The sequence below is a fragment of the Callithrix jacchus genome, chromosome 13, assembly GCF_049354715.1.
Source record: "Callithrix jacchus isolate 240 chromosome 13, calJac240_pri, whole genome shotgun sequence".
Taxonomy (NCBI): Eukaryota; Metazoa; Chordata; class Mammalia; order Primates; family Cebidae; genus Callithrix; species Callithrix jacchus.
Genome location: NC_133514.1, coordinates 118711443 through 118737564, shown reverse-complemented (window position 1 = coordinate 118737564; position 26122 = coordinate 118711443). Strand labels below are relative to the sequence as shown.

The following is a 26122-nucleotide window of genomic DNA, read 5'->3' as shown; positions in this document are numbered from 1 at the left end:
TTTTTCTTTAATTTTGCATTTTTAGTGTAACAAATTGAGATTAAAGCAGCGGGCTTTTGTTCACAATCTCTTGGCAGTGAGCAGCAGGAACGTTAGGAGTAGACAGATGACAAAACAAATCACAGGAATCCCTAATATTTAATAATGTTTGAGATCAGTGACTGAGATGTAAGAGCCGGGGCAGTAATCAGCACTGGATCAGTGTAGACACTCCAGTAATTACCCAGCCTTGGCGTTAGGTCACTTTTGAATAAACGTAGACAATCAGGGGAAAAGGCTTGAATTAAATTGCAGAGCTTGGAAGAAATGGAGATGTACCTCTTAGAAGGTTTTAGTTTCTTCTCTGAGGTTTTTTATTGAACTCTCTGAATATTTTCCTCTAAAGGCAGAGCAAGTTGTCAAATTTGGAGTTTTTTTTTAAAAACAAGCATATGAATGTAGCTTAACACATAATGACTGCCTCTCTGAACCATCCTCTGGAAAATTTAAGTGACAAAATATTTTCCTGTGTGTTTAACAATGTCTCAATATGCTTACTCATTATATTTCTTAAGAAAACAGAGCTGTAAAAGTTGCCTTTTAAGTTTTAGCAATAAGCAGGAGATCTAAAAATCCTCGTGATGAATTGCGGACTCACATGATAAAGCTACAAATCCTCGTGATGAATTGCGGACTATCACATAATAAAGCTAAAAACCCCTGTACAGGTTGAGTTCGGCCAGCTCTGCTCTCTCTTTGCACATAATATATGCATCAATTACTTGGTGAGGCATCACATGATGTAATCTAGTTCATGACATCAAACTTTTCAGCCCAGCTTATAAATTCAACTATACCAGCTGCCAAATCATTTGCACCAGGTAACAGCTTCTCACTGAAGAGGGTCCTCTTCGGAAGGCTTGGCTGGATTTACTGTGGGTACCGTACTATTTGATCTGATTTGCTCAGGTGACAAAATGAACATGAGCTCTATGCAAAAGAAGCCTGTCTGTATTGTAATTTTTCTGTTGAGGGTGCTCCTTACATCTTGAATGTATTCATGTAACTTGAGTGGCACATTCTTAAGGATGTCTTGGAAATTTTTATTAGAAGTTTGCCGTTCTCTGAGAGGTTTTACGGCCAAGAACTCAAGATGCTAACTACAGTACGATGAGAACGGCTGGTGATTTCTTCTGTTACTATCAGGAGTCTTCTCTTGTTGCCAAAGAAAAGCATCAGCCAGTGGCAAATTGAGTACTGGTTGCAGATAGCTGCATGGTGATATTTACCAACTAGGCAGATAGCTGTATGGTGATATTTACCAACTAGCTTTGTTGGAATTGCTGATTTGAATGACTCACGGCCAAGACGAAGTCTGCCTTTCCAGAGAAGATGACACTTCTGGATACAAGCCATTAAGCCCCAAAGGACACAAATAAGTTTCACATGAGTGTATTGAACACGTACTGGGCACAAGCCAGACTGTTAGGGAGACAGAGGTGACAAACTATGACCCTCTGCATAACATAAGTGCTCTCTGTATCTCTGAAGGAAATGGTGGAGAAAGGGTTAATTTTGCTCTGAGGATGGGAGAATGAGGAAGACTCCACAGGGGAGGTGACCATGGGAATCTGCAGAGTTGCAAAGGAAGAGCATAGGGCAACCTGGCAAGGTGCTGCAAATCCAGGTGTAGAGCAGTGCACGTGACTCAGCACATGAGGAGGTATCTAGTGAGAAGCCTCTCCCTTGCGTAAGCTCATTAAATCCGCACAACTTCATATTTTTTTAACAGTAAAGTGAGGGCATTGGGTTTAGATCAGCTCACAGACTTCTTGTAACTCTGAATTTCTACGTCTGTGCCATATTTCAGTTCACGGTCAAATCACAAACCGACTATAACTTCAGCGAAGGGTCACCTGGTTCAGACTGCAGGTACGAAAACGACTTTCTAGTTCCGTGTTTGCTAGACCTTCTGGATTTGCTCTCTTGTGAAAACTTGTATCTGTGTGGCACGTCGCCATTTTCAGAGCTTATTCACACACTCACTAATCTCACTCCTTCCATCCACTACACACACATGTAATAAGGCTGACCAGCATTCAGTAGCGTTAGCTTTCTGGAGTTATGATCATGTGGCTTCCTTCCCATTCTCTTGCCCAAATGCTCTGTGACTAATGACGTCCAATTACCAGAAGTCCACGGGGCATTAGGTGAGCTCTCTGTGGCCACAGAAAAGAGCAGAGTTGATTGGCCAGCACAGGGTGGGGTCCACAACCTATCCTTGCCACTTGCTCAAGATAAGCAGTCCAGTCAACTAGTCAAAGCACAGCTCCTGCCGCGCCTAGGAATTCAATTTGGGTGTAAAAATTATATTCATGATTCGCATTGTGCATTTTATGGGCGATCTGAGCATAAAGTAGAGTTATTTCATGGAGTTCTCAAAGGCCTATTTTATGTCTTCTATGCTCAAAAAGGCAATGAGAGAAGGGACAGGAACGTATTCACAGATCATGCAGTATTGATCTGCTAGCGCTGGATCTTCACACGGTGATTATTTTCTTTCTGGGTATGAACGTTTTTTAGAGAAAAGGGGTGAAAATAAATGTTGGGGAAAGGGGTGCATCTGGGTGCAGTCATGTGATTGTTTGTTACCACCGTGCTTACATTTGTTTAGCAAATGTCTGAGCGCATAAGAAATGAGACGGAGCCTTTCTACCAGCTTGTTTAACTCACTGCCATCGCATACATAAAGTAATGTTTATTTGCACTTAATTTTTAAATCCAGCTTGGCAAATGTCTCCATGACAGGGTAATTTTTTTTTTTTTTTTGAGATGGAGTTTTGCTCTTGTTACCCAGACTGGAGTGCAATGGCATGATCTTGGCTCATCGCAACCTCTGCCTTCTGGGTTCAAGCAATTCTCCTGCCTCAGCCTCCTGAGTAGCTGGCATTACAGGCATGCACCACCATGCCCAGCTAATTTTTGTATTTTTAGTAGAGCGGGGTTTCACCTTGTTGACCAGGATGGTCTCGATTTCTTGACCTCGTGATCCACCCACCTCGGGCTCCCAAAGTGCTGGGATTATAGGCGTGAGCCACCGTGCCTGGCTGACAGGGTAATTCTTATGTAGGCATGTTTCTTTTTTCCCACAGGACTTGGAGCATGGTATTTGATGGGGAATATTTTGAATGGGAGGTGAAGTACTGGTATGAAATCTAAAAGTCTGTATACACAGGACTTCTTCCAGTGTGCTCAGCCAAAGCCAATACTCAGCCATGGCTAAATTATTTTAGTGAGTTAAATAGTGTGTATGGCTTTGTTTTCTTAAGCAAATGCATTTGTTTTTGTTTCTGAAACTGTCGGGGATTAGTCAATCAAATATTGCTGTGGAAGAGAAGAATACCTGTTCATAAGACAGGTGGACGTATCTCTCTCTCTGGTGGAAGGGATTGCGGAAGCTAAAGCTGTGTGTTCAGGATTGAATCTGTAGTTGTGTTCGAGAATTGTTCCTACCTAGGGTCCTGACTGAGGTGTGAAATTAATAACCATCCCTCTTTCTACATTAGCGCATAGGCACCTTTGTCAAGTCCACATGCTGGGCAGAATGAGCCATTGTGTTTGAGAGCAAGACAACCAGGAATGCAACTCGCTGGATAAGGAGACGCTTTGAACAGGGTCCAGATTTTCCCTCTTTGCTGTTTTTCATTTTTTGTTATTTATTTATTTATTGATAGAGTCTCATTCTGTGGGCCAGGCTGGAGTGTAGTGATGCAGTGATGTGATGTGATCTCAGCTCACTGCAACCTCCACCTCCAGAGTTCAAGTGATTCTCCTGCCTCAGCCTCCAAGTAGCTGGGATTACAGGTGTGCACCACCATGCCCGGCTAATTTTTCTATTTCTAGTAGAGACGAGACTTCACCATGTTGGCCAGGCTGGTCTGGAACGCCTGACCTCAAGTGATCCGCCTGCCTTGACCTCCCAGTGTTGAGATTACAGGCCTGAGCCACCACGCCCAACCGCTCTTTACTGTTGAAAGGAAAAGGGACATGGCTCAGACTGAGTAGAAGTGGCTCTGGAGGGGCCTGAGCAAGGGCTGTTAGTGGAGCTGGAGAGAACAAGCTGGTGCCCGCGCCCAGCTCCAGAGTTTGGCTGCAATGACGGACAGGTGGTGACCACGCGCGTCCATCACTAGTTGCACCCATGCACCTCACACCTTCCGAGTAGCCCACCTGTAATCCCAGCTACTTGGGAGGGATTACATCCCCTGCTTTTCTCTGCTCCTCTTTACCCTACCTGTTCATGTAGACTTTAGTGATAACAGTAGAAGTAAAATTATTCTATAGAAGTGATAACAAATGCTTGTTTTCCTTTAAACAGAATGTTAGAATTTCACGTTTATAATTAAGAAAGAAAAAGAACACAGTGGTCTGCACGTCTTCCCAGAGGTCAGGTTGCAGTTGAAGTTCAACTTCACTTTCTACCCATAAGAGCCGTGTTAGACTCTTCACAGAGTGGATGGCTCAGACAGTACTCAAGGTGATTGCTCTGTCCTGTTATCAGGTTAATGCTGTGGGGTTTGTGGGTGTCCCCCTTTTCCCTAAGACGATGTGCGCACAGCTTCTCCTGGAAGCCTGGTTGTCATTTGGGAGGTTTCAGGTGTGCCGACGGGATTACAGAATGCTCAGCCGCTTCTCATCCGTGCTGGGAGTGCTGCCGGAGGCTGGGGAGACCGTATCCTGTTTGCTTGATTTTGCTTTACCCATTTAGTCAGATGTTTATTCTTCTTTGTGTGACAGTGTTTTACTGTGGCAGATGCTGGGACTCCCTGCAGTAATAAAAGTGTACCATGGAGTGGAGAATCTGAGACAGTGGATCATCCTCAAACCATTTGCATTTGTTTATACCTGCATTTTTAATAGGTCCGAGAAGACTGCAGATCCCATAACAAAGATCACAGTGGCCAGTCTGTTTCTGAAAGAGGCGAGAATCAGTGTTTTTCATTGCAGTTTCACATCTGGACACTACTTATTGCCTCCTTCAGGCCAGGGGCAGCTTTAAGCTCTTTTGGATCAGGCTGACCTCACAACAAGGGAATCTTCAAGATGCAACTCCTCCCTGTGTGCCATGCATCACGATGGAGATGCTGGGCATGAGAACAGATGGGGAGAGAGCTCAGATTGCTTTCTTGCCACCACAAACCCAGCCATGACCCTAGACAAGTTAATTTCCCTCTCTGAACCTCAGGGTCCCTAGGTGAAGATACAGTTTCCACCCCCATAGGGGTGTTAACAGTGAGGACCAGTCATGTAATAGGTGTAACTTACTGTAGCTCTGATATCAGCGTGCAGTGAGGGGAGCTGCGGATTTTATTTGGCAAACCAAATTTCTGATTGCAACAAATACCCAGGGGTCCAAAAAAATATGTCTGAGTGCTTCTTATGGTAAAGTGAAGATTTCCTTCCAAGACAATTTGTATTATTTTAACCATGCTTGTTTCTCAAACCAAGCTAAAAATTAACATATCTTTTCAGAGGCTGGGAAGAAATGACTAATTTTAATATTCTTTTGACTTCTAAAATGCAGATACGATGTTTTTCTGTTTTACAGATTGAATTCTAATACGGTATTATTATCTGTTGTTAACAGGTGTTTGGGAAACGCAGCTATATTAGATATGTATCATTTGTTTACAAGGTTCTGGGTGGGTGCTTAGTCAGAAAGATGGAAACCGTTCTCAAGGAAAGAGAACAGGGTTGGAAGACAGGGAATAAGGAGGAATGCCAGATGAAAAGTAGGAGCTTGTGAGTAATGGTCTCAAGACCGTAGTGAGGGAGTGATGTCATACATGTCCATCGTTCTGTATTTTGAAGGAGGTGTAAATGGGGCTGAATGTTGCACCTATTCACAGGTCACGCCCACTGTTGATCTTCCAACACCCTTTCCTGCGTCTTACCACTCACCAGCCCTGTCATTTTTCACATGTGGAAGATGGATTCCAACATCCACAATTCAGGGCGTAGTGGACAGTTCAAAAACGTGAAATTTAAAAATGCAGCCATGTCTTCATCAGAACCCTCGCAACCAAATGTATTTTAAATGATGCTCAAAAGTTTCAGGTGGGAATTAGGCTGTCTGAGATGAAATTCTTTTTGAAATTTGATGTCACGCTAGGCATCCACATGTCCGATTTCACAGAAGGAAGACCATGTTTTGGAAGAAGATAACAATAACACATGTGTCTTTTCAAAGCCCCAGTGCAGCTGGATTAAGGGAGATTTGTAAACTGTTTCTGAAAAAGTACATCATATTCCTCAGTGTGAGTGGTACAGGCATTTGAATGAGCCTACAGTCTGTCTCTTGGCGGACCTCTGCCACAGCTTATGGACGTCTTTCCTACATAAACTTCATTTAAAAAAATTACCCTGTAAAGTAACATTGAGTTGGTAGATTGCTGGGCCACCGTTTTCATTCTGAAGTGTGGCAGTTTTCAACCGTCTATCCATTGGCTAAATTTGCACGTCAGGTTCAGACTCAGTGGTCTCAGGTAGTCAACCAATATAATTTGGCAAATCAAAAACAAAGCATATACTGATCTTGAAATGCGAACACAAAATGCCCCCTCCTTACTGTAGATCAGGAAGTCTGTGGTTAGTGATGTCTTCCTCTAAGGTAATGAGGCAATAATTCATTAATGTTCTTGAAACTTCCAGTAAATTCTCATCATTTCAAGCCCCACTGAGGCCATTAAGTCTAGGCTGATTTTGACACGGATACTTCTCTCATATGGAAACATATAAATGGGATCAGGTGGTCAAGGTAGTTCAAGTTAGTGGCAACTATTAATTTTATTGGAAAAAACCTCTCTCAATTGATGTTCCTGGCTTGAAAGGCTGGTTTAACTCTAAAGGGTTAACTGGAGTCCCACTAATGGAAACACTATCACAAGATAAAGTAATATCGTTTAATGCACCCTGCTTTGCATTCAGAATTCATGTATAGTCTAGACTAAAGGCCAAACAAATTTACCGCACTTCATGCATTTCCATGGAGGAACGTTTTTACGGAAGGATATGTAAATATTGCACTAATCAGAGGTTCTGGAATTCCAAATGCCATAAAAGGTTATGACCTGAAGCCCTGCTAATATACGAGTGAGGGCGTAGACTAAAGTCTGTTGAATGACAGCAAACATGGGGTGTTTTGCATGAAAAATCACCTCTAATAAATGACCCCTGCTTTTTTCTTTTCAAATCGATGACAGTAATGAACTGGAAAAGGGAGCTCTCCACGCATCCGGCGGATTTACACCTAGACAGACGAGAGTCTTGGCTGAATGTCGGCTTTCATTCAGGAAGGCGGAAGAGCAGAGAATCGATTCCAGAAAACAGTCTTTCCTTTTTCATTTTGAGATTCCCATTGAGATTCAAATAACAGCAAAAGAAATTCAAACATAAGCAAAACTGGGTATTTCTAAAGGGCCCGCTCCATAGAGGATGTGTATGGAATCTTTTGGAATTCTGATAAAACCTTCCCTGCTCAGAATGCCAACGCCCTTTAGTGGGTCAGAGCTGTGTCTCCAACTGGGCGGGTCTCCAACTTGAAATATCTGCCAAGAGCTTGTTTTTCCCTGGGGCTGTTTTGATATAACAGAAAGTTCTGTTATTTAGTTAGTTCAAATTTTAGCTGGATAGAAAGAGCCGCCTATTTCCTTAAATAATGGAGCTCTCTTCCTCCTCTTCCTCTAATACAAAAATGTCTTTCCATATTATATATTTTCAAATCTCAGTAATCTCAACTTGGCATTAGTAAAAGATCCTTCTCTTTGCCTTTTGTTTCTGAAAATATTTGACTGATGCTTCATTTAGTCTCATCAGACTCAGAGCTGTGCCACTCCCACGGCTGGGACTATGTACAGAGTGTTTTGAGGAAATAATTTTGTGATATTTGGCTTAATTTTTTTTTCTTTTTTCTTTTCTTTTCTTTTTTTTTTTTTTTTGAGACAGGGTCTTGCTTTTTCTCCCAGGCTGGAGTACAGTGGAGGGACCAGGGCTCACTGAAGCCTCTACCTCCTGGATTCAAGCAGTCCTTATGATGCAGCTCCCGAGTAGCTGGGACCACAGGTGTACACCCCCATGCCTGGCTAATTTGTGTTGTTTGTAGAGATGACACCTTGCTATGTTGCCCAGGTTGGTCTCAAACTCCTGGGCTCATGTGATTTGGGCTCGCCTTGGCCTCCCCAAATGCTGGGATTACAAGTGAGAGCCACTTTGCCTGGCCCTAGATTTTTCTTTACAAATTTCAAATCTGGCTACTACCAATTATATTGCTTTGAATTTTATTTCATGATTTCCCTCCAAATGCAATGATTGTGCTATTTAATATTTTAGAGGCCTTTCTGGCTACACATTTTCATTTCCCATGAATGCTTGCCTGTTCTGCAGGGCTGAGATTCCCCAGCTATTGCCCTGTTTTGGTGGTGTGATGTAGCTGCCCATTTTTATGTGCTGCCTGTTCTCTTTGAATTGCCCTTGTACTAGTTAAAATGTTACCTCTGAAGTAAAATGCCATTCTTTTATGTATTTAGGAAAACATCATGTATGGTTTCCCTTGCCCGGAGCCATCCCTCCAGGCATAGGATCTGTGACTCTATTTGAAGGGGACTATATTGAAGGTGGCAGCCAGGGGGGTACCATGGGCTTTGAGGTGGTGACATAGACCTTTTGGAGCTAAATGGTGACCTTAGCCCCTGGGGAAGGGGCTGGGAAGAAGGAACTGAGCAGTTAGATTCCTTTGCCCCACCTGCCTCTGCCCCAGCCCCTGCATTGCTGAGGTGGGGGCAAAGGCAGGTAGGGCAAAGGAATCAAACCTGGGCGGCTCCCCTCCTTTGGCCCAGAATTCCAGGGCCGTTCAGGCCAGCATCATTCCATCTCTTCTGGGAACAGCCTGCTGACTGCCTGCCTGGAGCCAGGCTCAACTGTCTCCTCTGCATCACAGGAGAACAACTTATCTACAGTCAAAATCTCATCATCTTATTACCCTAATGAGGACTTTTCTAGCTCCATGTTAACTGCAGGATGAATCCCTACTCATTTGTAAAGCAAAAATGTCATTAATAAGACATTAGCCTGTTTTTTATTTTTAAAATTTATTCATTTTTTTGAGATTGAGTCTCGCTCGCTCTGTCACTCAGGCTAGAGTGCAGTGGCAAGATCTCAGCTTACTGCAACCTCCGTCTCCAGGTTTAAGTGATTCTCCTGCCTCAGCTTCCCAAGTAGCTAGTATTACAGGTGTGAACCACCATGCCTGGGTAATTTTTGTATTTTTAGTAGAGCTGGGGTTTCACTGTGTTGGCCAGGCTGGTCTCGAACTCTTGACCTCAGGTGATCCACCAAGCTCGGCCTCCCAAAGTGCTGGGATGACAGGCGTGAGCCACCACACCTGGTTTGCTTTTTAGACTAATTTCCTTCTGACATTCCCAGGAAAATTTGGGATCCAGATTTGTATTGAACTATGTGCCATTCTCCAAAAATGTCATTCTGTTCTGTACTCGGACGTTTTTCCATCTACTAACCTAAGAATTCCTTCCTCACTTTCGAAAGCTGGAATGAATATTACTGTCTTTATGAAAACCCTCCTCAGGAGTAGTGTCTCAAAATCCCAAATCCAACCCCACACCAGCCTGAGACAAATTGGTTTACGGCTGTGATTTCTGACAGTGCTTGTTTCCATTTCTCTACAAACACATCCAGTTCTCCTTGTAGATGATACATCAGTGGGGTCAGAGACTGTGGTGTTTTATCTGTATTTGTACCCATGATGGTGGCACAGGGCAGGAACTCTGTCAATCACACATCAGGCATGCCAGCGTCAACATAACCAGGTGTGGGAGGCTCAGTGATGTCCTGGTGTTCTGTGAAACTGGACTTACACCAGTGGGGTCAGAGACTGTGGTGTTTTATCTGTATTTGTACCCATGATGGTGGCACAGGGCAGGAACTCTGTCAATCACACATCAGGCATGCCAGCGTCAACATAACCAGGTGTGGGAGGCTCAGTGATGTCCAGGTGTTGTGTGAAACTGGACTTACACCAGTGGGGTCAGAGACTGTGGTGTTTTATCTGTATTTGTACCCATGATGGTGGCACAGGGCAGGAACTCTGTCAATCACACATCAGGCATGCCAGCGTCAACATAACCAGGTGTGGGAGGCTCAGTGATGTCCTGGTGTTCTGTGAAACTGGACTTACACCAGTGGGGTCAGAGACTGTGGTGTTTTATCTGTATTTGTACCCATGATGGTGGCACAGGGCAGGAACTCTGTCAATCACACATCAGGCATGCCAGCGTCAACATAACCAGGTGTGGGAGGCTCAGTGATGTCCTGGTGTTCTGTGAAACTGGACTTACACCAGTGCTACCAAATATCTCCAGCCCCATCACCAGGTCTCACTCTTTCCCAACCAGCAATTCGACTTCTGCGGAGGCCATCAGGCCACGCTGTGAATGTGAGCCTGTGTTGAAGCATCCAGGGGCTGTGGAGAAAACTTAGAATTGTTGTAAAACCACTTTGTGCCAATGAGTGAGCCAAGGATATGAAGCTCTGAGCCTCGTATCTCTTTTCTCTCAGTTCTCCAGTGTGGAGAGAAGCAGCCAAGCATCTCCAACGTGCCTGCTCCCCAGGGCCTTGACGTGCTGCTGTGTCAGTCGATTCTTCTCCAGGTAGACACAGCCCAGGTGATGACAGGTGACACCAGCAAGGCTGCATCTCCACGCAGGTCCGTAGGCTCCAGCGTCCCACGTCACCGATGCAACATGGTCAGGCGATCAAGCCCCAGGGGCGAGTCCTGAGAGCAGTCACCACATCATTTCCACCATCAACTATTGTGCCACTGAGTATTCATTATTATTTATTAGGTTCAGCTGACAGCAATAAATGCCTCCTAGGTGCCAAGCAGATGTTGGTTCCACACAGAGACTTAGATGTTCACAGACTTGTTGGAAGGCTGGAGAAGCAGACACAGCTTTGCTCCTTAACCAGGAGAGTGGAACTTGGCCAGGGTACCCTGGCTTCCATTGGGGAGCTGCTGCCCCAATGCTTTCTCCAGACTCAGAGTCTGCAGACCAGAAAGTCCTTACCACAACTGTTTCACTAGGACCACAGCATCCTAACTGCCACTGATATGGGAGAGCTGCTCTCAAAACCATTGGCTCCAGAGCCACGTAGACCTGTGAAAACCCGTGCCAGTGAAACAGATGCTGTATGCCGCTTCTACTGGTTAATGCATTTTGAATTCAGGTCTCCTGAGGGAGGGGACTTTGGGTGCAGAATCTACATTGCAACTGGGTTGCTGGCTGCTCGGAAGTCTTCCTGGTTTAGGCTTGGAATACAACTCACAAAGGATGAAAAGCTCTGACACCTAGGTATTTTATTCTCTTTGTAGCAATTGTGAATGGCATTTCACTCTTGATTTGGCTCTCTTTAAGTCTGTTATTGGTGTATAGGATTGCTTGTGATTTCTGCACATTGATTTTGTATCCTGAGACTTTGCTGAAGTTGCTTATCAGTTTAAGGAGATTTTGGGCTGAAACAGTGGGGTCTTCTAAATCTACAGTCATGTTGTCTACAAATAGAGGCAATTTGACTTCCTCCTTTCCTATTTGAATATGCTTTATTTCTTTTTCTTGCCTGATTGCTCTGGCTAGAACTTCCAGTACTATATTGAATAGGAGTGGTAAGAGAGGGCATCCTTGTCTAGTGCCAGATTTCAAAGGGAATGATTCCAGTTTTTGCCCATTCAGTATGATATTGGCTGTGGGTTTGTCATAAATACCTTTTATTATTTTGAGATATGTTCTATCAATACCTGGTTTATTGAGAGTTTTTAGCATAAAGGGCTATTGAATTTTTTCGAAGGCCTTCTCTGCATCCCTGGGATGAAGGCTACTTGATTGTGATGGATAAGCTCTTTGATGTGCTGTTGCAATCGGTTTGCCAGTATTTTATTGAAGATTTTTGCATCTATGTTCATCATGGATATTGGCCTGAAGTTTATTTTTCTTGTTGAATCTCAGCTGGGTTTTGGTGTCAGGATGATGTTGGTTTCATAAAATGATTTGGGAAGGATTCCCTTTTTTTGGATTGTTTGGAATAGTTTCAGAAGGAATGGTACCAGCTCCTCTTTGTATGTCTGGTAGAATTCAGCTGTGAACCCATCTGGACCTGGGCTTGTTTTGGGTGGTAGGCTATTAATTGCTGCCTCAACTTCAGCCCTTCTTATTGGTCTTCAGGCTTGGAATATAACTAACAAAGGATGTAAAGGACCTCTTTAAGAAGAACTACAAACCACTGCTCAAGAAAATAAGAGAGGACACAAACAGATGGAGAAACATTACATGCTTATAGTTAGGAAGAATCAATATTGTGAAAATGGCCATACTGTCCAAAGTAATTTATGGATTCAATGCTATCCCCATGAAGCTACCTATGACCCTCTTCACAGAACTGGAAAAAAACCACCTTAAACTTCATATGGAATCAAGAGAGAGCCCACATAACCAAGACAATTCTAAGCAAAAAGAACAAAGCTGGAGGCATGATGCTACCTGACTTTAAACTATACTACAAGCCTACAGTAATCAAAACAGCATGGTACTGGTACCAAAACAGAGATATAGACCCATGGAACAGAACAGAGGCCTTGGAAGCAATGCCACACATCTATAACCATCTGACCTTTGACAAACCTGACAAAAACAAGCAATGGGGAAAGGATTCCCTGTTTAATAAATGGTGTTGGAAAAACTGGCTAGCCATGTGCAGAAAGCAGAAACCAGACCCCTTCCTGGCACCTTACACTAAAATTAACTCCAGATGGATTAAAAGCTTAAACATAAGACCTAGCACCATAAAAACCCTAGAAGAAAATCTAGGCAAAACCATTCAGGACATAGGCATAGGCAAGGACTTCATGACTAAAACACCAAAAGCATTGGCAACAAAAGTCAAAATAGACAAATGGGATCTGATTAAACTCCAGAGCTTCTGTACAGCAAAAGAAACAATCATTAGAGTGAACTGGCAACCAACAGAATGGGAAAACATTTTTGCAATCTATCCATCTGACAAAAGGCTGATATCCAAGATCTATGAAGAACTAAAGCAGATTTACAAGAAAAAAACAAACAAACCCATTCAAAGGTGGGTGAAGGACATGAAAAGACACTTTTCAAAAGAAGACATATATGAGGCCAACAAAAATATGAAAAAATGCTCATCATCTCTGTTCATTAGAGAAATGCAAATCAAAACCACATGAGATAAGATCTCATGCCAGTTAGAATGACCATCATTAAAAAATCTGGACACAACAGATGCTGGAGAGGATGTGGAGAAATATAAATGATTCTGCACTGTTGATGGGAGTGTAAATTAGTTCAACCATTGTGGAAGACAGTGTGGTGATTCCTCAAGGACCTAGAAATAGAAATTCCATTTGACCCAGCAATCCCATTACTGGGTATATATCCAACGGATTATAAATCATTCTGTTATAAAGACATATGCACACAAATGCTCATTGCAGCACGGTTTACAATAGCAAAGACCTGGAACCAACCCAGATGCCCATCAGTGATAGACTGGACAAGGAAAACATGGCACATATACACCCTGGAATATTATGCAGCCATAAAAAACGATGAGTTTGTGTTCTTTGTAGGGACGTGGATGAATCTGGAAACCATAATTCTCGGCAAACTGACACAAGAACAGAAAATCAAACACCACATGTTCTTACTCATAGGCAGGTGTGGAAAAATGAGAACCCATGGACACAGGGAGGGGAGCATCACACACTGGGGTCTGTTGTGGGGGGGATAGAGGAGGGGCAGTGGGGGATAGGGAAGTTGGGGAGGGATAACATGGGGAGAAATGCCAGATATAGGTGACAGGGGGATGGAGGCAGCAAACCACGTTGCCATATATGTACCTATGCAACAGTTCTGCATGCCTTGCACATGTACCCCAGAACCAGAATGGCGATCATTAAAACATCTGGAGACAACAGATGCTGGAGAGGATGTGGAGAAATAGGAACACTTTTACACTGTTGGTGGGAGTGTAAATTAGTCCAACCATTGTGGAAGACAGTGTGGCGATTCCTCAAGGCCTTAGAAATAGAAATTCCATTTGACCCAGCAATTCCATTACTGGGTATATACCCAAAGGACTATAAATCATTTTACTATAAGGACACATGCACACGAATGTTCATTGCAGCACTGTTTACAATAGCAAAGACCTGGAATCAACCCAAATGCCCATTGATGATAGACTGGATTGGGAAAATGTGGCACATATACACCATGGAATATTATGCAGCAATCAGAAATGATGAGTTCGTGTCGTTTGTAGGGACATGGATGAATCTGGAGAACATCATCCTCAGCAAACTGACACAAGAACAGAAAATGAAACACCACGTATTCTTACTCATAGGCGGGTGATGAAAGATGAGAACACATGGACACAGAGAGGGGAATACTAAACACTGGGGTCTATTGGGGGGAAAGGGGAGGGCCAGTGGGAGGGGGAGGTGGGGAGGCATAGCCTGGGGAGAAATGCCAAAGGTGGGTGAAGGGGAGAAAGGAAACAAAACACACTGCCATGTGTGTACCTATGCAACTGTATTGCATGCTCTGCACATGTACCCCAAAACCTAAAATGCAATTAAAAATAAAAAATAAAAAAAAGACAAAAGAAAAGCTCTGATACATTCTCGGTAATCTCAAGGCCTTATGCATGTGTGGGGCCATGTGCATGCCTGGCAAAGGTCAGAAAGGGCTCCAGATTTTAACTCTGAATGACCCAGCAAGCTGTAAAGCAATATCCCTCATGAATATAAACACAAAAATCCTCACTGAAATAGTAGGAAACCAAGTCCAATGACCTGTAAAAAAGATTGTATGCCGTGACCAAGTGAGGTTTGTCCCAGGAATTGAAGGTTGCTTGAAGATCAAAAAGTCAGTTAATATATTAAAAGAATAAAGAGCAAAAAAGAAAAACTACATGATAAATGCAGAACAATAATTAAAAACTCAGCAGTTATTCATGATACAAACTCTTTAACAAACTTGGAATTAAAAAATTATTTCTCAACCTGATAACGGGCATTTATGCATTTTGTGAGGCTGGTATCATCTTATAGCAAAGACCAACTGCTGACATCTTCTTTAGTGGTCAAAGATGGAATGCCTTTTCCCAAAGTTCAGAAACAAAGCAAGGATGTCCATTTGTACCTCTTATTCATCATGGCACTGAAGGTTCTAACAAGTGCAATCAGGCAAGGAAAACAAAACATGCTGATTGAAAGGAAGAAGTAAAACTGTCTTATTCACAGATGACATGATCCTATTAGAACTAACAGATAAGCTGGGCGTGGTGGCTCATGCCTGTAATCCCAGCACTTTGGGAGGCCGAGGCGGGTGGATCACGAGGTCAAGAGATCGAGACCATCCTGGTCAACATGGTGAAACCCCGTCTTTACTAAAAATACAAAAAAATTAGCTGGGCTTGGTGGCGTGTGCCTGTAATCCCAGCTACTCAGGAGGCTGAGGCAGGAGAATTGCCTGAACCCAGGAGGTGGAGGTTGCAGTGAACTGAGATCGCGCCATTGCACTCCAGCCTGGGTAACGAGTGAAACTCCGTCTCAAAGAAAAAAAGAAAAAAAAAAAAGAACGAACAGATAAATACAGCAAAGTCACAGGATACAATGTCAATATAAAAAATCAATTGTATTCTACATACAAACAATGAATGACTCAAAAATGAAATCAAGGCCAGGCATGGTTGCTCACACCTGTAATCCCAGCACTTTGGGAGGCCAAGGTGAGTGGATCACTTGAGGTCAGGAGTTCAAGACTAGCCTTGCCAACATGGTGAAATCACACCTCTACTAAAAATACAAAGAAATTAGCTGGGTGTGGCAGCTCATGCCTGTAATCCTAGTTACTCAGGAGGCTGAGGTGGGAGGATCACTTGAACCCAGAAGCTGGAGGTGGAAAGGAACTGAGATGGTGCTACTGTACTCCAGTCTGGGGTCACAGAGCCAGACTCTGTCACACACACACACACACACAAAGGAATTAAGGATACAATTTTATTCACAATAGCATCCCAAATAATAAAATATTTAGGAATAAATTTAACAAAAGAAGCACAAAATTTGTACTGAAAAATATGAAACTGTTGAGAGACATTAAAGAAGATATGAGAGACGCTCATGTTCATGGACTGGGAGATTCAATATTGTTAAAATGGGCAATTCTCCCCCAATAAATCTCTTTATTCAAGATTTCAGCATTTTTTTTTTGCTTAGATTGACAACATATTCTTAAACATTTATGTGCTAATGCAAAACACCTAGGAAACCCAAATAATTTTGAAAAATAAGATGATAGACTTTGACTTACCAATTCAAACTTACTGTGAAGCTACAATGTTCAAGATGATAAAATGGTGGCATGTAGATAGACATATAGATTAATGGGACAAAATTGAGAATGGAGAAATAAATTCCTGTGTTTATGGTAAATTGATTTTTGACAAAGGTGCCAACCGATTTATCTGAGAGCAAAGTGTTGAAACAACTTGATACTATATGCAAGAGATAAACAGACTCTCACTTGACACCGTACACAAACATGAACTCAAAATGCATCATAGGCTTAATCGTAGGAGGCAAAACAAGAAAACTTTGAAAAAAAATACAGGGGAAAATCTTCAAGACTTTGATACAGGCAAAGATTTATTAGATACAAGATCAAGAGCACAATTTATTTTAAAAAGTAATGGACAAATTAGGCCTCATCACCATTTAAAATCTTTTCACTTCAAAAGATACAATTAAGAAAGTAAAAAGACAAGGAACAGACTTGAAAATATTTATAAAACACATATCTGACAAAGGACTTGTATGAAGAATTTCCAAAAACAAAACAACACACACACACACACACACACACACACACACACACACACCCTTGTTAAAATTCAGTAGAAAAAAGACAACTTGGTCCCAAAATGTTCAAAGATATGAAGAGATGTTTCACCAAAGAAGGTGTATAAGTGACTAAGAAGTATATGAAAAGATGCTCAACATCTATAGTTACAAGAGAAATGTAAATAGAAACCTTAAGACATACCATTTCACTTCTGCTATAATAAATAAGACACATAATAAATATTTACAAGAATGTGCAAAAATGGGAACTCTCAGACACTGCTCTTAAGAATGTAAAATGCTGCAGCCACTTTGGAAAACAGTTTGGTATTTCCTCAAAGCCTAAATATCAGACTACCGTGTAATTCTACTGTATTCTACGTATCTACCCAAGGGAAATAAAAGTTCATGTTCACAGAAAGCTCTCACAGGAATGTTCATGGTAGCATCATTTTTACTGGTCCCAAACTGGAAACTACCTAAATGTTTATCAACTAAGAAAAATGAACTATTGACACATACTCTATCATGGATGAACCTCAAAAACCCATTAAATGAAAGAAGCCAAACAGAAGAGACCATATATTGGTTAATTCCATTTACATGATATGTCAAATTTATAGAGCTAAAAAGTAGATTAATGATCTGCGTGAGACTGGGAAAAGGATGGGTATTAACTGCCAATGGGAATGAGGGATCTTACTGGACGGATAAAAACGTTCTAAAACGAATTCATGCTGATGGTTGTAATTACTCAATAAGGTTACTAAAAGTTATTGTACTGTACACTTGAAATGGATAAATTTTATGATATATAAAAATAACTCAAAGTTGTTTAAAAAAAGAATGGGCGAGGAGTCATTTCTAGCAGAAATGCTGGGAATTCAGCATATTTCAGTCTTCTGTATTTGGATTCAGATTTTGTAGGAAATTTTTTTGAAGTGCTGTTTGACCTACATTGGGTTTTCTTTTTCTTTTCTTTTGGAATTAAGATTTTTTTTTCTTTTTCTTATTTCATTTAAGGGTAATTTTCACATTTAAATATAATAAGCAGATAATGTTATCTATAATAATTCATTTTGATGTTTAAAATCTGCCTGTTAAGGGTGAGAAAGCTATTTCAAATCTAGTTTCCCAATGAGGAAAATCTTTCTAGGCCAAAATGTATTAGAATTTACTTGTGGAAGTGAGGACTGTTGGATCAGGGCAAGGGTGCCTGTTCCAGGACAAGTCTGAAATGCGTTGTTTGGGGGAAAGGTATCTCCCTGCCCTCGGCACCCCCACCCACTCCATTCAAGCCCTGCTGGAATCATTGCATCTGTTGATCACTGGCTTTCTTGTAACACTTTACATTCTTGAAAGATATTCCATTAGGTTCCCCTAGGAGTACTTTTAGTATTAATTAAGAGATTGCTCACTGTTTGGGACCTTAGGAATTTGCTTATAATTGTGCACATAGAATGCAGGATATTTCTAAAGGAGACAATGAACGCATGGAATGGTAAGACTGCCTTTCTGCCTTAAACTACCTATAATTATTTTTATTCTTTAAAATTTTTATTACTGTTGTTTCTGTGAACACTTGAATTTACACACCTACCAATGTTTATCTGTTTTTTAAAGGTAGATCACTAGAATTGCAAGGTCTAATTAGGAAATATATTAATAAATTTTCCAAAAGGTCTAGACTAATGTATGCTCTAATCCATAGTGATGGGAATGCTCATTTTACACCACTCTAACTTAAAATTCTTTCAAATATGTTGTCTAAAAATTGAGTCACATTTTATTTATTCTTAGCATTTATAATTTATTTCTTAGGTATTTTAACATTTGGACATATTTTCAAACTTACTGAAAAATGGCAAGAATTTTCTAAGCAATTTCTACATACCTTTTATTTAAATAAAGTAATTAATTCCATCTCCCCCTATTTGTTTTATCATTATTTCTCTCTTACTCTTTGTCTGCGGCTACTTCTGTGGTGGAAATTTCCTTGAGTTGGTTAAATATCTTGTTCTTTACCAGACATCTATTCACCCACAACGTTTAGCAGCCATTGAGAATTTTCTGACCCCATATTTATTGGTTAGTGTTTTATGATAGGTAAAGATTTCTTTTTACTTATCTCTGTATGGATACATGGATTCCCTTTTCATTCAGCGGGTTCAGTTCATTACTATCATTTCTTTTGAGGAGCAAATTTGAGAAGGGGCTTCTTCAAGCTCATAGCTCTATCTCTAGCACATCCCTGCCATTCTTTGAGCATCTCCTTCCTCTGTGGTGCAACAGGAAGCTTCAGACTCTTGATGTACTTTCCTTGTTTCAGCCCTGGAATCAACTTTTTCTCCAAGGAAACTTGGTTCCTTTTGTGAAGAAGGGGATTTAGAAGCCAAGACCTAAGTATTTAGGTGCTGGTGTGTCATTGCTTTTAGCCTCTCAGCAGATAGAGCTGAGCTCGTATGTCCACACATGTCTGTCTTCCTTATCTCCTCCCCTTGTCTCTGTGGCATTGTATAGCTATCCAGCTAGGTGTTGAAAACTGTGAGTTAATGCTGACACACCCAACTGCAGTCTAACAGTCTCTGTGGCTCACTTTCCTGCCAGGGAGGGATCTGGCCCCACTCCCTCAGTGTATTTATACATAAGCTCAAGACCAGCATGCACAGAAAGTAGTTTTATGGTTGCTAAACAATACCACTGTAAGAAAAAAAAATTGGCTGAGTTTAATGATTTATATAGTTTTTTAAGATAAAATTTACAGAGTGTAAAATACAAATGAAGTGTACAATTGCATAAGTATTACACCCATGTAATCACACCCCAGACCCTGAAAGCCTTTGTCCATTCAATATCCTTTCCCCCTGCCATTCAATGTCCTCTGAATGAGTAGCAGCCACTTTTATGATTTCTTTTCCACCAAAAATTACTGTTGCTCAATCTATACCTTCCTATCAAGGGAATCACAGGAGATGTGGGATTTTGATTCAGTTCCTTTTGCTTAACACAATATATGTGAGATTCATTAACACTAGACCTGTCCCACAAGAAATGTCAAAAAGAGTTCTTTAATCTGAAAGAAAAGAATGCTAAGTAGCAAATAATAACAAATCATCTGAAGGTACAAAACCCACTGAAGGTACAAAACTTATCTAAATGCTAATAATAACAAATTGTCTGAAGGTACAAAACTCACTGGTAATAATATGTACAGAGAAAAACACAGAATATTGTAACACAGTAATTATGGAACATAAATTACTATTATCTTAAGTATAAAGACTAAAAGATGAACCAGTAAAAAATAACTATGACAGCTTTTTAAGACATTGACAGTACAATAAAATATACATAGAAGCAACGAAAAGTTAAAAAACAAGGGGACAAAGTTAAATTGTAGAGTTTTCATTAATGTTCTTTTTGCTTTGTTTGTTTATTCATACAATCAATGTTAAGTTGATATCAGTTATAAGATATGAATTGCTAGCCTCATGGCGACCTCAAATCAATAAACATATAACAGATACACAAAAAATAAAAAGCAAGAGATTAAATCATCACACCAGTGAAAATCACCTTCACTAACAGAAAAACCAGAAGGAATGAAAGAAGGAAGGCAAGATCACAAAACAATGAGAAAATGAACAACAAAATAGTAAGAGTATGCCCTCACTTATTAATAATAACATTTAATGTAAATAAACTCACCAATCAAAATATGTAGAGTGGGTGAATGGTTAAAGACGCAAGAGCCAACCATCTATTGCCTACAAGAAACACACTTTATCTCTAAAGACATACATAGACTGAAAGGGATGGAGAAATATATTTCATGCCAATGGAAGCCAAAAAAAGGCAGAAGCAGTTATACTTACATTGGATAAAACAGATTTGGAGACAAAAACTATAAAAAGAGACAAACGTCATCATAAAATGATAAAGGGGTAAATTCAGCAAGAGGATATAACAATTGTAAGTATATACACCCAACACTGGAACACTCAGATACATAAGCACAAATATTGTTAGAACTAAAGAGAGAGATAGACCCCAATACAATAAAAGCTGGAGACTTCAACACTCCACTTTCAGCCTTGGACAGATCATGTAGACAGAAAATGAACAAAGAAACATTGGGCTTAATCTGCACTGAAGGCGAGATGTATCCAATAGATATTTATGAAGTGTTTCATCCAGTGCTTGCAGAACACAGCCTTCTTCTCAGCCCATGGAGCATTCTCAAGGATAGACCATATGTCAGGCTACAGAGCAAGTCTTAAAACATTCGCTAAAACTGAGCTAATGTAAAGCGTCTTCTCTGACCACAGTGAAATAAAATGAGAAATCAATAAAGACCGGATTTTTGGAAACTATACAAACATATGAAAATTAAACAATATGCTCCTGGATGACCAGTGGGTCGATGGAGAAATTAAGAAGAAAATTGAAAACATTTTTGAGACAAATAATAATTGAAACACAACATATCAAAACCCATGGGATACAGTGAAAACAGTGCTAAGAGAGAAGTTTATAGCTATTAGCAACCACATCAAAAGGAAAGAGAAACTTCAAAACCTAACTATACATCTTAAAGAACTAGACAAGCAAGAGCAAACCAAACCCAACGTTAGTAGAAGGAAAGGAATAATAAACATCAGTGTATAAATAAATAAAATTGAAATAATAACACAAGATCAACCAAATGAAAGTTGGTTTTCTGAAAAGATAAACGAAATTGACAAACCTGTCCCCAAACTAGGAAAAAAAGAGAAAACACCCAAATAAATAAAATCAAAGGTGAAAAATGAGCCATTACAATCAATACCACAGAAAGTCAAAGGATGATTAATGGCTATGATGAACAACTATATGCCAATAAATTGGAAAATCCAAAAAAGTAGATAAATTCCCAGACACACACAACCTACCAAGAGTGAGCCATGAAGAAATCCAAAACCTGAAAAGATCAATAACAAGTAATGAGATCAAAGCCATAATAAAAAGTCTCTCAGCAAGCAATAGCCTGGGACCTGATGCCTTCATTGCTGAATTCTATCAACCATTTAAAGAAGATCTAATATCAATCCTACTCAAACTATTTCAAAGTAGAGGAGGAGAGAATATTTCCAAACTCATTCCATGAGGCCAGTATTACTCTGATACCAAAACCAAAGAAAGACACATCAAAAAGCAAACTGTGGACCCATAATTCTGATGAACATCGATGTAAAAATCCTCAGCAAAACACCAGTAAACAAAATTCAACAATACATTAAAAAGATCATTTATCATGGCCAAGTGGGAATTATCCCAGTGATGCAAGGATGGTTCAACACACAAATCAATCAATGTGATACTTCATATCAACAGAATGAAGGACAAAACCATATAATCATTTCAATTGACACTGAAAAAGCATTTGATAAAATTCAATATCCCTTCACAATAAAAAACCCTCAAAAAACTTTAGTACAGAAAGAACATACCTGAACATAATAAAAGCCATATATGACTGGCCCACACAATGAATGGGGAAAACCTGAAAACCTTTCCTCTAAGATCTGGAACATGACAAAAATGTCCATTTTCAATACCGTTATTCAACATAGTACTGGAAGTCCTAGCTGGAGAAATTAGACAAGAGAGGAAAATAAAGGCATCCACATTGGAAAGGAAGAAGTCAAATTATCCTTGTTTGCAGATGATACAATCTTATATTTGGACAAGTTTAAAGACTCTACAAAACAACTATTAGAACTGATGAATAAATTCAGTAAATTTGCAGGATACAAAATCAACATACAAAAACAAGCAATATTTCTATATGCCAGCAGTGAACAATCTGAAAAAGAAATTTAAAAAAATCCCATTTACAATAGCCATGAATAAAATTAAATACCCAGAAATTAACTTAACCAAAGAAGTGAAACGTCTCTATAATGAAAACTATAAAGCACAGTGATGGGAGAAATTGAATAGGACACCAAAACATGGAAAGATATTCCATGTTGGAATATGATTAAGTTGACGGATTGGAAAAATCAACATTGTTAAAGTAACATTTGCTTTTGTTGTATGTTCATTTTTAAATAACAGTTTTACTTGATAAAGAGTTCTGGGTTTATAGTTTCTGTCAGCATTTTAGTGGTGTTAATTCCATAACCTCCATTGCGTCTGGTGAGAAGATAAATATCATTGATATTGTTGTTTTCTGGTAGGTAATGTGTCTTTTTCTTCAGCTATTTTCAAGATTTTCTTTTTTCTTTTATTGGGCATTCACTGAGTGTCTTGAATCTGTAAGTTTATGTTCTTCACTGAATTTGAAAAATTTCAACCTTATTTGTTAATTCTTTTCTTTGCCCTTCTGGAACTGCAGCGATGTGTGTAAATCTGTAACTTGGGTATTCTTCTTCAGGTCTGCGAGATGCCGTCCTTTTATTTATTGGTTTTTTTACCCTCTCTATTCTTCAGATTGTATCATTGTGTACATTCATTTTCAATTTTACTCATTCTTTCTTGTGCTGCTTCACTATATTCTCTCTTTCCTTTCAGTTAATGGAGTTCTCAGTTCTATAATTTTCATTTGGTATTTGTTTAAATAGTTTCTCTTACTCTGCTGTGTTTGTCATTTTGTTCATTGATTAGGACTATATTTCCCTTCAAATTTTTGAACATATTTGTAATATCTGATTTAAGTCATTTTCTGTTAATTTTTAACATATAGGACATCTTGGAGTCGGTTTTGATTGCTTTTTCTCTTGACAATGGTCACCTTTTTTATTTTTGCATGTCCACTTATTTTTGACTGAGAACTTAACAGTCTGGCTATTACACTGCTGATTTTGGATATTTAAATTTTTTTTTGAGGAACATTCTAGCAGTCAATTACCCTGGCTGAACTCAAACTCCAAGTCCTGTTTCTCTGTCACCACTAAAATCTCTCCCTTTTACTCATCTTTTCTGCTGATCCTCCTGAAGTTTCCCCTGTGCATATGTAAGTCAGAAATCAGCTAAAATTTTGGGCAGACTTTATATTTGGAAGTAGAAATTCTCATTTGCATGTCATCCTTTCTGTGATTTCCAGCACTCTGATGGTCCCAAATTTTGTATTCTGACTTCTTAAGGCAGTAATCCCTGGCTTTCTGCTTGAGTCTCAATAGTTTTATTCCACCCAGATGAGCATGTGCTCTCAGCAAAAAGCCACATAATCCTGTGTTTCACCCTGTGCAGACCCCTCTTTAAAAGATTAACTCCCCTCTGGTTTTGTGCCTTCTTTTGATTAATCTCTAATTAGGTGATTTTTATATTTTTCTGGAGTTTATATTTTTTATCTGTTGGAATTTAGTCTAATACAAGCTATTCTTTTATTAACAGAAGAGGAATTCATGATCTCATCTTGGTTAGAGGTGTGATTGAGCATATTTTCATAAATTCTGTCTCATTTGATTTCTCTCCTGTGGAAAGAAAGCTTTTTTTATGTCCATCGCCTTTTTGCCTGGCTTTTTCTCATTGATTTGAATAAACTCCTTGTATCTTATGGATATTAATTTTCTGTCTGTTTTAACTAATTTACATATTTTCTTACTCTATTTTATTTTCATGAGTGACATCTTTCCTTAATAAAATTATAGAAATGAAGAAAATCCATACGGCCAGTTTGGAAACAAAAAGAAACATGTAAAATGAAACCTGATAGCGACTTAGCTTCAGGTTTGCCTGTTTTATTCTGGCTGTGAACATTCAGTTTGAGAAATTACAGAAAATAATAGAAACCCACAGACTTTCTCTAGGAAAGGCTGAAGTGACTAAGTGGAAGGAGAAATCTCATATATCAATGATAGTGGTAACATTTGGGGGTTCAAATACAGTGAATCACACTATTGTCAATGTGTGTCCTATTTGGGGCATAGCTAATTGGTGCATTTTCCTTCGTTCACAGAGTATAGTCCACCCAAGTCCAGGGTTAGGCTAAGGGAGGAGTTATGAGCTGTGAGACCCTGGGCAGGTTGTCAGCCTATTTTTCTTCTTGTGAAATGAGATCAATACATACTAATTTGTAGGGTTATGGTCAGAATTAAAGATGGCATGTAAAGCACCTAGAAGAGTATTCAAATTGGTATCATTCGCTATGCGTGAACCCTAGAAAGTGAATTAACTTTTCTTCTATATCTTAATCCCAGAGAGAACAGAGATTTTTCTGTAAATAATGTCTCGTAAGTTCAGTTATTTATATATCTGGTTCTGTTACTTGAAGGATATGTACATAAACACCGTAGGAAGAAGAAATCCATCCTTTGTTAATAAAACACCAATTTCCTAAATGTCCTCTGTCAGAGTCAAGAAAGTAGTGTTCCCTGTACCTACTTCGGAGGATTCTCTATCATGGACCATGGGCATGAACATTCCTTGTGAAAGACAACTGTGTAGGCAGTTTTGAGCATAACCCGAGATAGTCTGTTTAGTGTGTGAACTGGTTGGGATAGCCACAGAGCTTTCCCTTAATGACAAAAGAGCTTGAGAAATGCAACAAACAAACAAACAAAAATTATTAATTTTAAAAACGGTGAAACCAGAAAATGACTGTGGAAGTTGAGTTTTAGTAAGATTGGGAATGTGCTTTCAAAGAAAAGCACAGACTATCCGTCCCCAAGGAGCTCTGTGAAATACGAAACCTCGTAAATCCTGTTTGGAAAGAGGGATAGGAAATACTAAACCTGTAGCCTGACCAGTTCCATGAGCATTTAACTCACTCCATTTAGTGTGGCTTTATACTGAAGCCCCCAAGAAGCCGTAGGTCCCCCTAAGCCTGAGCTCCCTGTCTGCGGCCCCTTCACTTCCTCTGCCTCCGTACACCCGCCGGACCCACCCCAAGATGCTGTGCTGACCTCTGCTTCTGAGAATCAGTCCTGCGTCCCGTTGTGCTTCTGCAGGGAGGGGTGTGGAGGGTGGCATGCTGGTCAACACCTCCACAAAAGCAGCAAGTTTGAGATGGAATCCGCGTTCCCTCCAGGCTGGGGGCAAATGTAGCCATGGGAACAGCAGCAAAACACAGTGCTCTGTGCTGGCAGCCCGTGGCTCAGTCTCCCGCCTACTTCCCCAGCTGTCTTGGGAGTCTGGCTGGGTGCACTAGGGTGGCCT

The 26122-nt window shown here is 40.1% G+C and overlaps 1 protein-coding gene and 1 long non-coding RNA gene across 2 annotated transcripts in view; one reads left to right on the top strand and one right to left on the bottom strand.

Annotated features, from left to right (window-relative positions):
• LOC144579082 (uncharacterized) lies at positions 1 to 25960 on the bottom strand. Its single transcript, XR_013525952.1, has 2 exons — positions 25870 to 25960; positions 1 to 5123 (listed from the first exon to the last, which is right to left on the bottom strand). It is a non-coding gene; the product is annotated as an uncharacterized LOC144579082 (long non-coding RNA).
• The window catches only part of ZNF516 (zinc finger protein 516), a 214103-nt gene that overhangs the window by 181628 nt on the left and 6353 nt on the right, over positions 1 to 26122 (top strand). The window lies entirely within an intron of this gene.